General features: G+C 40.3%; 1 protein-coding gene across 17 annotated transcripts in view; it reads left to right on the top strand.

The window, feature by feature from the left end:
- PTPN5 (protein tyrosine phosphatase non-receptor type 5) overlaps positions 1-12,889 on the top strand; it is an 82,520-nt gene that overhangs the window by 26,346 nt on the left and 43,285 nt on the right. The window lies entirely within an intron of this gene.

The following is a 12,889-nucleotide window of genomic DNA, read 5'->3' on the forward strand; positions in this document are numbered from 1 at the left end:
AACTTTTGATAAGGCATTTGGTGTAGATAGACCTTTTTTCTTTTTATTGTCTAGAAAGCTAATCCATTTACCTTCTGCTTACAATATCAGAATGCCTTGATGCTGCAGTGGTACAGACTTCTATACCATCTTGCAAGTATAGTTGCCTTGCAGATTATTGCGGTCGATTACTGTTTTTATGGTACAGAAGCCAGTAGAGTTGGTGTGGGTAAGCCTTTCAAATCAACTCCACACTGCGAGGGAGGCCCAGCTTATGGAAAGATTTTGAAAGCCTTTGTTGGGGAGCATTTGGAGAACAAAAACATGTTCCATATGCAAACAAGCTTTAAGGTGAATGGGTTCATTCCACCTGATGTATGTTTTATTTCAGAAATACCCTTTCACAGAATTTCTAGGTTGGAAGAGACCTCAAGATCATCGAGTCCAACCTCTAACCTAACACTAACAGTCCCCACTAAACCATATCCCTAAGCTCTACATCTAAACGTCTTTTGAAGACTTCCAGGGATGGTGACTCCACCACCTCCCTGGGCAGCCCGTTCCAGTGCCTAACAACCCTTTCAGTAAAGAAATTCTTCCTAACATCTAACCTAAAACTCCCCTGGCGTAACTTTAGCCCATTCCTTTATAAGCTGTGGCCTATTCCTGTTTACATAAAAACCCTGAGAAGCTTCAGGTACCCTGCAAATATCTCTCCTGTGTGTTCATGTTGTCTTTCAGATGAAGCACTAGTAGTCAGCTTTGGCCAGCTGGTGATCAATGCTTACTGCTCATTTGACAGTAGAAAGGATGTGCTTTCCTTTCCATAAGCTCACATTTGTGTTCTTTGCAGTCTTTGTGTTACACAGGTCTTGTCCAGGTCCTTTGAGGCCATTGTTAAACCTAGGCTATAAAACCTCAGTATTTGTTACTTTTACATTGAGGTTATGTGTAGACGTTCCAAATAACTGGAAGTTTGATTGTGTTAGGACGTTTTCAAACATGCAGTAAATGTCAAACTTGCTTTTTGCCTCAAAGCACTTAATCTTGATAGCTGAACATAAGTAAAAACATGATATTGAATGCTATCTCATCTTTATAGGCATAGACTTTATATTAACTTCAAAGCAAGATGTAAATGCCATTCTGCTGGCTCAACAACAACAAAACCAAAAAAGATTCAGAACTTACTTTACAGAGCTTATCAAATTTATCCCTGCAGTGAGATTTGGAGTAAAATGCATTTAAAAGTACTTAGTTAAAACAGGAGTTAATTTGATCCATCTGCTAACATAGAAACCACAAACAAAATCTATTTTTTATTTTTTTATTTTTTTACTCATACAACTACCTAGTGTTTTTACTGAGTAGTAAATGTTATATGTTTATGATATGAGGTTGGTAGATGTTAAAGATACTGAGTACGTTCAGAGCTTTCACATTTCATTTCCTTTTTTCCTGTCCACATATATGATTGCTTTCTGGAGAATATAGGAAGGGTTTTAGTAGAACAATGCTTTCTTTTTCCCCTAGTTAGTATGAAACATCACTTCTCCCCCTTCTGTTTTTGCTTAGGCTTTTGCACTGCCCTAAACCAAGTGTTCTCCTCTTTAATTTCTACTCATTTCCACTGAATGCTGCTTGGCCTAAATGTCATGTGTTCGTGATGTAGCGTAGCCTAGAGGGTATTTAACAAGAAGATTTTTAATTCAGCAATGATAGTCTTCCTCCTCATATGTGGGCAATACAAAGCAAAGGTGTTTTTTTGCTTTTGTTTTGTTTTTTAAAATAAATAAATAAATAAATAATCAACTAAGTTTTGTTTATTGCAGAATAAGGTGTGATAGTTCTGCCTTGCAGAAGGACTTAGCCTGGGAAAACCTGATATGGGAGGAGAGACAAGAGACTGACAGATTGACAGTTGTTAACCATTTGACATCAAGGTGAACTTGTTCCAACAAAAAAAAAGTCAAAGGTCTCCAGCTGAGTGTGAGCTGAAGGTTGTGTACTTGCCTTCATGTTAACACAATATAGTCAGTATGGAAGCATTGGTAAAATACTGTGGAGGAAGAGAGTTGGCTGTATAGGCTGCCTCTGGTAAGCATGCTTGCTGAAAAGGTACCCTGAAACAGCTTCATTTTGAAGTGGCTGCACAGATGGGTTTTGGTACAAGAGGCAAAGACAATGATAAAATATGATTGTAATCTGAGCCAAGGCTCAGGAAGTGGTGTATGAAATGCAAATCAGTGTCTTTAAAGTTGCCAGAAGATACTTTGAAATAAACGTTTTAGTCGTTGTCCACTATAAGGCCATAGACTGACCCCTGCTTCCAGGTTGGCTAAAGAACAGATATCATCTACTTGCTCACGAACAAGCTAATGAACCTGGACAATGCAGAAAATGCTGTCTAGAATGTGGCTGAAGGGTCGCAGTATTTAGTACTTAAGCTGAGCAATCAATGGAACATGTGCAAAGAAAACACTGTCACTTTCACTGGTGTGCATGTGAACTAATGAGACACTTCTAATGCTTTTCTTGGTTAGGGTAGGTTGAAGCATAAACGTTGAATAAATATTTACTTTCAAATTCTGAACAATGCTTTGGGAAACTGTTAGAATGTGTTTGTGCTAACCAGTGGAAAAGGATGGCTAAAGCATGAAATGATGGACTATATAGGAAAAACTGTCATTTCAAACTCCCAGAAGGCTGCTTATTTCACAGAACTGCCTCATGCTGGATTTTGTGTGCTCTTACATCCTCATAGTTCATCAAGTAAAATAAAATTGGATGGTGTTCCTGGAGGCTTGAAAAGTTTCGCTGTAGATGCGTGAGCTGCAGTGGTGCGGGTGGAACAGAGGATGCAGATAAAAGGGGTCACATGAATCTGTGAAAAAGAGCAAAATTAAACATGCTATTTTTGAAGGAACGTGCGCTTGGGTTGACAGCTTCAAGTTGAGGTCTTTCAAGTTAAATCTTTATTAAAGCAAGTTTCTTCTGCAGTATGTACACAAAACTCAACACGGTAGAAAACTGATGTAAATCTCATTCTAACTCTGAACTGCATCTAAGATTCAGAGGGAGATGATGAAAATGAGGCAGTTTGCAGTGCCAAGGTACACTGCCTCTTAAGGTTCGCATCTACAGGGACACTGATTTCAACAGAGGTAAATCAAAAATCAATCTAGTCTTCTTGACAGGTATCTATTTGGTAAATTACCATGTGCTAGTTTTAGTTATGTGGTCCTTATTGCTTTAGTACAAGTTTCTGTCAGAATTATATAAGGAAGTTTGCCTTGAAGGAACTTCACTTGAGGGATGACATAGGCTGTCTACAGTACGTGAGAGTATAATTGTTGTTTCTTGTGGGCCAGATTGTGATCTCTTTCATTTGGGGGTGTTGCACAAATAATCCTGATGACTTCAGGGAGATTTTTTGCAAAAATAACGAAGTAAATGAGGTTCTAACAATTTCCACTGACAGTAGAAAGAAGGCTGCCCTGGGAACATAGTTGTTTTCTTTAATGTTTTAACAAATACAAGTTTAAACAGACTGACTTAAATTTGAGCTTTGATGTGGACATTCCATGACTTTATTGTAGTATTTATAAACACTAGTCAGCATTTCTAATGAATGCTTGATTCAGAAAGATTTGTCATTATAAAGTGTTTGTATAGTAACATGAACAGTTTGGCTAACAACATGCAAATAGAATCATTAAAAAAGCCATTCTGACTTTCGCATGAAAAATCCCATTGGTTTTCATGTAATATTTCCTTCCAGTTTTTCTTCCTGTTTTATTATGAATCATGAAGAAGTGGCATTCACAGCACAGCAGGTAAATGGTGAAAATGCTGGTTGTAACACTGAGGAGCAGCATCAAAAGAAACTTAGCTGTGGATGGCAAGTTCAGCATATACCAATGGATTAAATACAAAAAGTTCACACAGCAAAATTATGCCTATGTCAAGATCTTGATACAAAAGCAATGACTTGGAAGGTGATGTTTGAAAGACTATTGTGTGTGTGTGTGTGAGACATACCTTATGAAGGGCTGGACAGGTTCTTAGGCTTTTACTTCGAATTCTTCTTGTACTTGACCCTTTCTCAAGCTGGATAGTTAGCAAGTGAATTGCCATGATGCTCTTCCTTCTCCTGTCCTGTCTGTCCTTCTCATTCTTGCCTTATACTACGTAGCAGGTATAACTGATAAACTGAAATTTGTAACTTACAGAGGTTACATCTGCTAAGGCTGTCTTCTGCTGTAGTCTCATTCTTCTCACAATATCAGGGATATCTTTGTGTTGAATATCAAAGATACTTTTATGTTATTCAGTCTGGGATTTCCAGAGACATTTAATGAAATTGATTATTTGTTTTCCACTGAACTTCTAATGGAAGTCGGGATCCTTTGGCCACCTTTCAGGCGTCCTGCACAAAACCACAATAGAGTCACCTTGTTGGTATGGCCATGGATGTATGTAACTAGGCCATGGTGGAGAGACTTCAGTTCTCCTTGTAGCACTACAGCCATGTGAAAGAAACTAGAAATAGGATAGGATAGGGTAGGTGGGCATGACTGACAAGTGAACGACTTCAGCAGGCCATCTTGAGTGACAACAGCTCTGGAGAGAACTGTGAAGCTGACTGGTCTCTGGCAATGCTGACAGCTTGGTATTGGTGGAGTGTGTATTTTGAGTTTTGAATTGCTATGAGGGTTAATCATGAACTTCAAAAGGAGGATGAACTGGTTTAGAGCAGACAGATTTCTGTGAAAAGCAGTTTGAAGTGGTGTATTATGGTGTGTGTTGTCATCTTCAGTGTAACAGTCCAAGTAACAAAATAAAATCAACCCAGGTTGATCTAGCACAGTGTTTTTGTGCAAAGCTCCAGTTCACTATTTGTGTTTCTCTAGCAAGATATCTTAACCACTCTGCTCCTGTTATTGCTTCTCCAGCAGCTGAGTTTTTCCAGGGTTTCCACAAGTATGCATGTACATCTCTTTCCCTTCCACAAGGATGTATGTCTCTTAGGCTTGATATTTAGCAATCACAGGAGATAAGTCTGTCCATGTACTTTAACTGTGTCAGAGTGAGGTCTGGATGGCATCATCTTTCTTTTTTCCTGGTTTCTGATAAGGGAAATGTGGGTATATGGGCCTGAGAAGTGCAACAGCAATCTCCTCTTACAACCCTGCTCTGGATGGTCATAGTGAGAGAAGAGTCAAAGCTGTAGTTTGTTCCTGCTGTGCAGTTAGGTGTAGCAGCCTGTGCATACCAGGACATAAAACAGGTGGGACATAGTGGGATATTTCCTGCAATGGAATTTCTTGGCTTGTCATGCATACTAGCCCTGGCTAGTACTGTAATACTTCCTAACTTAGAACTTTGTCTCAGGTTTTGTGCCGATATCATAAACATAGCTTAAGGCCTGGAAGGCTGGGCTCTCAGACTGTCCAGTTTGTAGCAGCTGATGCTCTCACAGCTGCACCTGATTCCTTAACTGTCAGTGACACATGGACACACATTTGTGTGCTGTATTTGCAGACATACAATTAAAGAAAGCAAAAGCATATGGCTGGCAGCAGCTTGAAAAGCCTGCCAGTCTTGGTTTCGAGAGCAACTGTGCAGTATTGCAGTATTGTCTCAGCAGGACTAAGACCCTGTCTGGCTGGATTGGGGATTTTGAATATTTCCATAGACCTTCTGAAAATCTGGCTTGCTGATGTCCTTAACTGTTTAGGGGGTGGTGCCCAGCATCATTTTTCCCACTACAGAAGATGAATCAAAATCCATGTCTTAATTCTGCAGGTCTGCCTTTAAAATTTTCCCTGAGGAGCTTACAGTAGCAAGTGGGAAATGACAATTGCAGAAAAGTTTAACTAGATCTTCTGCTTCAGAGTTCAGGGCAGGGGCTTCCAGAGGAGAGGGAGGGAAGACTCTACCATAAGTCTAAGGTTTAATCCTCAAGAGGCAGGAAGTTTTCAGTGTACTGCGCTCCTTGCATATGCTGTCTTGTTTGATTTGAGCTGCTGCCAGCTGCTGTTTTTAGTCTCCCCTCAGTCCTTCTGCCAGGCTTTCACACTCCCCCTCCTGTGGGCTTTTCTTCTATGGCCTTATATTCATTTTCCTTCTTTCATCTCTTCTCTCATCACATATTCTCATTCCATTATTCTTAAGCATGCTCATTCCTTCTTTTGTCCCTGTCTTCACCTTTATTTTATCTTTGTCTTTCCCTGCTTGTTGTTGCTAGTCTCTTGTCTATCTTGACTTTCATCTTTTATATTACCTGATGGAGAGTGGTTTTGTAGGACCTAGTTTAATGTCATAAAACAGACATTTTAGAGGTCAAAAATAACCAAGGGCCTGTTTTAAGGATCTGAGATCCCAAACAGTTCATTGTTTTTTGATTCAGGCACCTTGTTACATCCCAATTTTTATTTATTTTTTTTGCATGCCTTATGGTCACTGTTCGAGTTGGTAGACTGATTGATTAATGGGCAAAGTATTTACATAGCTACATGCTGAAATAAACTGAAAGTCAGCCTAGTAAACATGCTAGTCATTTTAGAGAACAGAACCTTGCTGACATGTGGCTGTTAGTAATGGTCTCATAAACCTGATTTTTGAGCTGAAGCAAACCACTCTTTGGAAGTCTAATGTCTCATGTCATGGTATCTTAAACCTCCACTGCTGATTCATGCTAAACAGCCAGAAGGCAGCCTGAAAACAAAGTAAGAGCATCCATTCATTTTTTTGCCATCAGTCTAAGTCAGCTTCCTGCCATTCCTTTAGCAACTCTGTAACGTTGACAAGCCCTGCTCTTTTGGAACCATGCTATCTAGACCTCTGCCTTAACAGTTTGCAGACTGAAGTTTCATGCTTTACTTATACCTGCTGGTACCATTTCTGTATTTAGCAGAAAGAAATGCAAAAAAAACTCAATGAGAGAAGTATTTCAGTAAGGATAATATTGAGAAGAGGGTGGGAGGGGAATACCATCCTTAAGAATCAGAGGTTTTAAAGATGGAATATAATCTTCATTGTATCACAGTTCTCTCTCAAAAAAGAAGCCTTGGGAACCTGAGACTTGCTTTAATTATTTTTTTTTTGCCTCTTTTTATCTCTTTCCTCCCACTCATGATCTCTGATCTTTGTTAATCTGGATCTGCTCTGTATGTTCGTAGGGGAAATTTCTTATAGGAAAGAAGAAAGACTGCAAGGACTGAGAAATTATCAAATCTGAAGGAGAACAGGCATTGAGTTATGCCTCAACTGTTCAAAAGCAGTGAGGAGCACTCTCCCACCCCTGCTGCCTGGTTAGTAGGATTTCCACCTGCAGTGTGCCCTGTTTGGAAATCTGGTTGAATGTGACCGGGGAGTTAACCATGGCCCTTTAACCACAAAACGTGCCTTCCAGTCCAGATTTGGTTTTGATAGGGTGTTGTAAAAAGCACCATATTCAAGCATGTTATTGAGGGAAGGGACAGGAAGGGGAGTCTGCCTTGGTGAACCTTCCTAAGGAGCATTCAGATTTAATGGAGAGAAGAGATTCTGCCACTGCACAGGAAAAGCTTTTGGGAAGGCAGGAGAGGAGTTGAGTAAATACTGACACACGTGACTTTTGTGGGGTGCATTTTAATAACATCTGTCAGTTCTTTTAAAAGTACCCAGCTGGCTGTGGTTTAACTGTACATACCTCCCATACTTATTTCCACACATAACACGCTAGCATGTTCATTTCACACCTGTTCTTGGCCATGGAAACACAGTAGACTGAGTTTCTTCCTGTGTGCTTTGCTGTCTTAGTGTTCAGGTGGGCATCTGAGCTTCAATTGCACTATTCTGTTCAGGCTTTGCGTTGTACTGTATTCTATATAATTTCATCTCTGAAATTGCGCCCACCACTACGATATGTGCTCATAGTGGGTTGTTAGACTGTTCTCACCATGGTATCTGAATGCCTCTTCACTGGAGTCTGTTTGGCTCCTTGTGTGCTGCACCCCATGCTGTGGTAGCAAGCTGCCTGGGTATTACTACATTGTGTTTCTTACTCTGCACCCACCAAAGAGCATGAGTGCTTATCAGGTGTCCTTAATAACATGAATCTGGCATGGCTTTATTTTCAACTCAGTTGTTAGGCTAAAAGAATGTGTTATTTTGAATAAAAAGCAGTTTCACCTGAAAGTAAATGGCCAAATGAAATTTTTAGTCCTGACAATAGAGGCCATTTGCTGTTGATTATTGCCATCATGGCACACTTTAAGTGAGAACAAACATACTAACCTCCTCCAATACACACAGGCCTTTTTTCCTAACAGATTTATTCATTAAGCATATGTTCAAAGACTACAGCTATTACCGCTTTTAAATAGAACAATTTTTTTCATTGCTTTTCATAGATACAGTGCCATGGTGTTATGAAAAACCCATTAACATTCTGGATTTAATTAACTAACATATTCTATTAAAACTGTTCTGCTCCAGCAGTTGTTTCACAATAGGCAGATAAATACTGTATGTTTAAGACTGACCTTCAAATGACAGTCCAAAGTTGCTCCTTGGCAAAGTCTTCAGCAGTTTGAAAGCCTTTGTCTTTTCTGTATGTGCCTGAAGAAGTGTCTCTTACCTCTGAGCCCAGAAAACAGGGGCTGAGGTGGTAAGGCTGAAAGGCTTGGTTCTCAATTCCTTGCCAAGGCAGTATTCCTGCTGAAATAGGTTAGAAATAAATAAATAAAAATAATCTAACCAATTTTGCAGGCTTTCAGGAAGAAGGATGGCACTCCTGAAAGACACTAAGTGCCTTCCATTTTGTAGGTCTTCTGTGGAAGATAAATACAGAAAGCTTTTGCAGAGCAGGTCATTTTTCTTTGTAGTTTTTGGGCAGGGGCTCGCAAAATGGTTCCTTTAGCACTCTGCACACTGCCTGCTGCTGCCGTGTGCTTGCTGAATCTGGCAGGTTCTGAATGTCCTTGGCAAGGCCTTGTTAGCCTATGCCGTTTTCCATAGGTGAAAGTGCTTGTGCAGCAGCTCTTGGGTGAAGCTTTCTTTGTTCTTGAGGCTTTGCTGTGTGTTGCTAAAATGCAATTTCTAGTGGAGACATGTATGACTTCAGTGATTCTGTGGCTTTTCAGTTGGTAAGAGCACTTCAAATCTGTAGAGATAAAAGGTCAGTACACAGACAAATATTGTAATTACCCTTCCCCAAAAAGTAGGACTTGGTATCTTCTTGATTCATCTCTTGTCTTTTGAGTCCACATTTGGCATGTCTGAAATAGATCACAGCACTTCTACCTGAGCCGCGTGTAAAGCATATCTCCTTGTCCATCCTGTTTATGATTTTCCCAGGATAATTAATGTCGTCTACAGCATAACGGACAAAGAGTGTGTTACACATAGTTGAAACTGGGAGTCAAGAGGCGCAAAGAAAAAAAATTGAGTGGAATCTGGCACCTGTGGAAGAAGACAAGTAGGGTAGGTAGGAAAGTTCAGCAATGGTCCTTAGGAGCTAAGAATGAGATTTCCAAGGTCATTCAGTACAGGTTTAACTACTTCTTGTAGAAGTCAAGTGTGTATCTCAGTGTGGGAAGAGACTTGGTATAAGGCATTTGGCATCTCCAGTGAATGCAGACAAAGTGTTCTGGATAGCATAGCAGGAAGAAAGCTGTGTGGATGAGAAGTATCACTGGAAAAAATCTTGCTTCCCATTGGCACATACGGTCACCCACACTATGTAAGGAACACTGTATGTATGACATTTGGCTGCGTGCACTTCCAAATACATTATAAAATTCCTGAAAACACAGATTTAAACAGCTAGCACAGTAGTGTTCCAACATGGAAACAAAGCGGTGGGACATCTTGGACTCCATGAGGACATGTGGCCTTTGTGATGACCCGCATTACAAATGTTAAGAAATCAGGAGCTCCTGAAAAGAGAAATGCTCTAATCAGGGCCTGAGAAAACAATCTTTTGAACCACCCCAATTTGTGTTGCACAGATGAGGTGGTAAAATGAGTTCATGTCTTTTTCATCCTCAGAGCAGTAGATGGTGTGAGACCTTTTATACCTGTAGCAATGGAAGGTTTTAACAGTGTACATTGACAGTTCTGCCTCCTGCAAATACAGCAGACGTGCCACCTGCTTCTGTGGAACATCAAATCATATGCAAGACCTTTCCGGAGTGATCTTGATCCAAGGGATCTGAGAACGCATCCACTCTGATTGCTGGTGCACAGAACAAAAAAAAAAAAAATCCTAGGCTAGCTGATAGTAACCTTGCTCTGGAGCTGAAAGCAGCAATGCTGTGTTGTTTCAGGATCTGGTTCCAAAACGACGTCTTGACAGCTTTGCTTATCATCTTGTGGACCTGTTGGTTCATGTCAGCTCTTGCTAGATGACTTGGCATGAGGCTGTGGAGTACAAGGCAGTCACCTTCTCAGATCAAGGAAAACCTTGGGATGCAGACTTCTGTGAGAGGTGTTTCTTTGGATTGTTTTATAAGCCACTGAAGCTCTTGACTGCAGGCAAGTAGTGCAAAAATGCTCCCAGAATAATTGCAAAGCTTATCATCAGCATGTGCTTTTTTTCTCACCTACTCTGACATAAATCCATAACAACTTGTGCATGTCTGCTTATGTAGCTAGACGAAACATTGTCCTGTGCACATTTCTGTCACTGGGAAGAGGATGAGAAGGCAAACTGTTGGATTCTTTTAGTTAGCTACTTAAGCCTTCGTGTATGTGTTGATGAGCATAGTACAGGAACCTTTAAAAACTGGACACAAGAAACCAAGTGAGCTGTTACCTTCCTCTAGGTGAACTGTTTGCTGTTGTGTTGTTAGGTGGTCAGTTAGAGAGGAGGAGAGGTTGATGGAAGTATTATACTTAGCATGCATCTCAGTATGGCCCTAACATGAAGAGCCTGCAGTTACAGAGGTTGCAGAGCACTGATCCAGAGCAACAATTGTGTAGCCTTTGCATTTGTGCCCATAATGGAACTGCCCTGGGTGGAAACAGAAAATGAAGTGTGGACATCCTGTTGCCAGGTGTCCAACACCCTTATCTAACCAAGTGCTTATTCTGGTGACTAAATGATAGCATCTGAAAGATATTATTTTTTGAGGAAGCCAAGCAGTGCAAGCATAGCCTTTTTAAATCCATAAAAGAAAGTGAAATGCTTATAGTTGGGATGGTACCCTTGAGGCATATATAAGGTTTGTGGCTGAAGATGATTGTTGAGACTAGTCTTGATATAATTCACTCTACTCAGGGAAGAGAATGTCATTGGAATAAATGTTGAATGTGATGGTGGCTATCCTAGATGTTTTTGCTGATGGCTCCAGGGCATAACGTTTTAGTCACTTAGTAAAGCAGGCTGTATCCAAATGGACGGCATCAAAATCTTCACATTTGAACTTGGCAGGAGGCCAGCATATCACCCATCTGCTTCAGGGTGCAAGCTCTCTCATTCCCCAGAGGAGAAAACAGATGTAAAACATACAGGTCAGCAGGCTAGGAAGTTGCTCAAGAGAAATTAGAAGCACGCAATGGTATTTGCATTGCAGCTGCGGAAGTTCTTGCAAAAAGAAATATGCTTTATTTGAGTAATACAAGTGTGCTAATGCCAATATAAACGATAGTATTAATATTAAATACTTTCAAAAGTGCATGAAACTAGAATGCACTTTCTGTTTAATCTTCTAATTGACTCTGCTATTGCAGAGGCTGTTTGACTGGTTTTAAATTAAAGTAGCTGTTTTTTGATTATGCAGTCAGGCGCTTTTACTCATATCCTGTTGTTAATGGCTGAAGGTACAAAAGTGATCATTTGGGTTTGAGCAGGGAGAGTTAGTTATTCTATCTCAGGAAGAGAATTAAACTCTGGACATCTAAATCTGCCTCTTTGTTGCCCTGTTGACAATTCTCCCTAGCTATGTTCCTGTGCAAGGTCGATCCATAAGCAGTCAAAGCAACAGCTCTTGAACTACAGAATTGCCGAGCTGCTTTGTGGGTGTCAGTTTTCCCTGTTAAATGGAGTTTGCAGGCTGGGAATGATTTGGGGCAACCAACTCAGCTGAAAGTCAACTTGTGGTCTGTTTATAAAAGCTCAAGGCACCCCCAGAATTACTGCCAGGCACTTGAAAAACTTTCCCCGAAGAAAACAGTATAACCAAGAAATGTATTCTTTATATTAAAATGGGGAATGCAGTTAACTGTTAAGCAGTAATGAGAAGGACCTTCTGCAATGGGTTTAATAGGAAAGGAGGAAAAAGCCTTGTACAAAAACAAAAGAAGCTTTGAATAGAGCCCTGATTGAAAGATGGCAAATGCTAATTATGTGTGGGTGTGATGGAAGTTAATATTCGCTGCCTCTGCCCGCTGAGGGTCTGCATTCACTTTTCAAGAGCTGTAATTTGACACTGTATTTAATATTTTAATTGTTTTGAACCAAACACTGCTCTAGGGGCCCTAGCTTCCATGAGAAATAGCATATTCTTGAACTTGACAGGTTTCCCAGGAGAAAAGGACAGTGCTTAACAACACATCCTTTGTTTAAGACCTGTAAGCATTAGTAGATCTGTTAAGAATAAACCTCATGTGTATTTGATTTAATAGTGGAGCTGTGATTTATATGGGGACAGTGGCATAACTAACCTTCCGTTGGAAACTCAGAGCAACTCCCACATTATTAGTGGAAGCATTGCAGTTTATAACTAATATTGGAAGAGAACTAGACCTGAGCAGATGGTACAGTAGCTATCGTATACTTTGTCTTTGGTTCCTTTATCTGACACTCTTATTGCTTCTGATGGCTCCTACTGTTTTGTCCATGCTAAACTGGGAGGTCTGTCTTTCTCGAGCAAACAGCCTGATGATTTTGCTTTCCTCTCACTCCCGTGTAAGCAGGGCT

This window comes from Anas platyrhynchos, chromosome 5 (genome assembly GCF_047663525.1).
Source record: "Anas platyrhynchos isolate ZD024472 breed Pekin duck chromosome 5, IASCAAS_PekinDuck_T2T, whole genome shotgun sequence".
Lineage (NCBI taxonomy): Eukaryota > Metazoa > Chordata > Aves > Anseriformes > Anatidae > Anas > Anas platyrhynchos.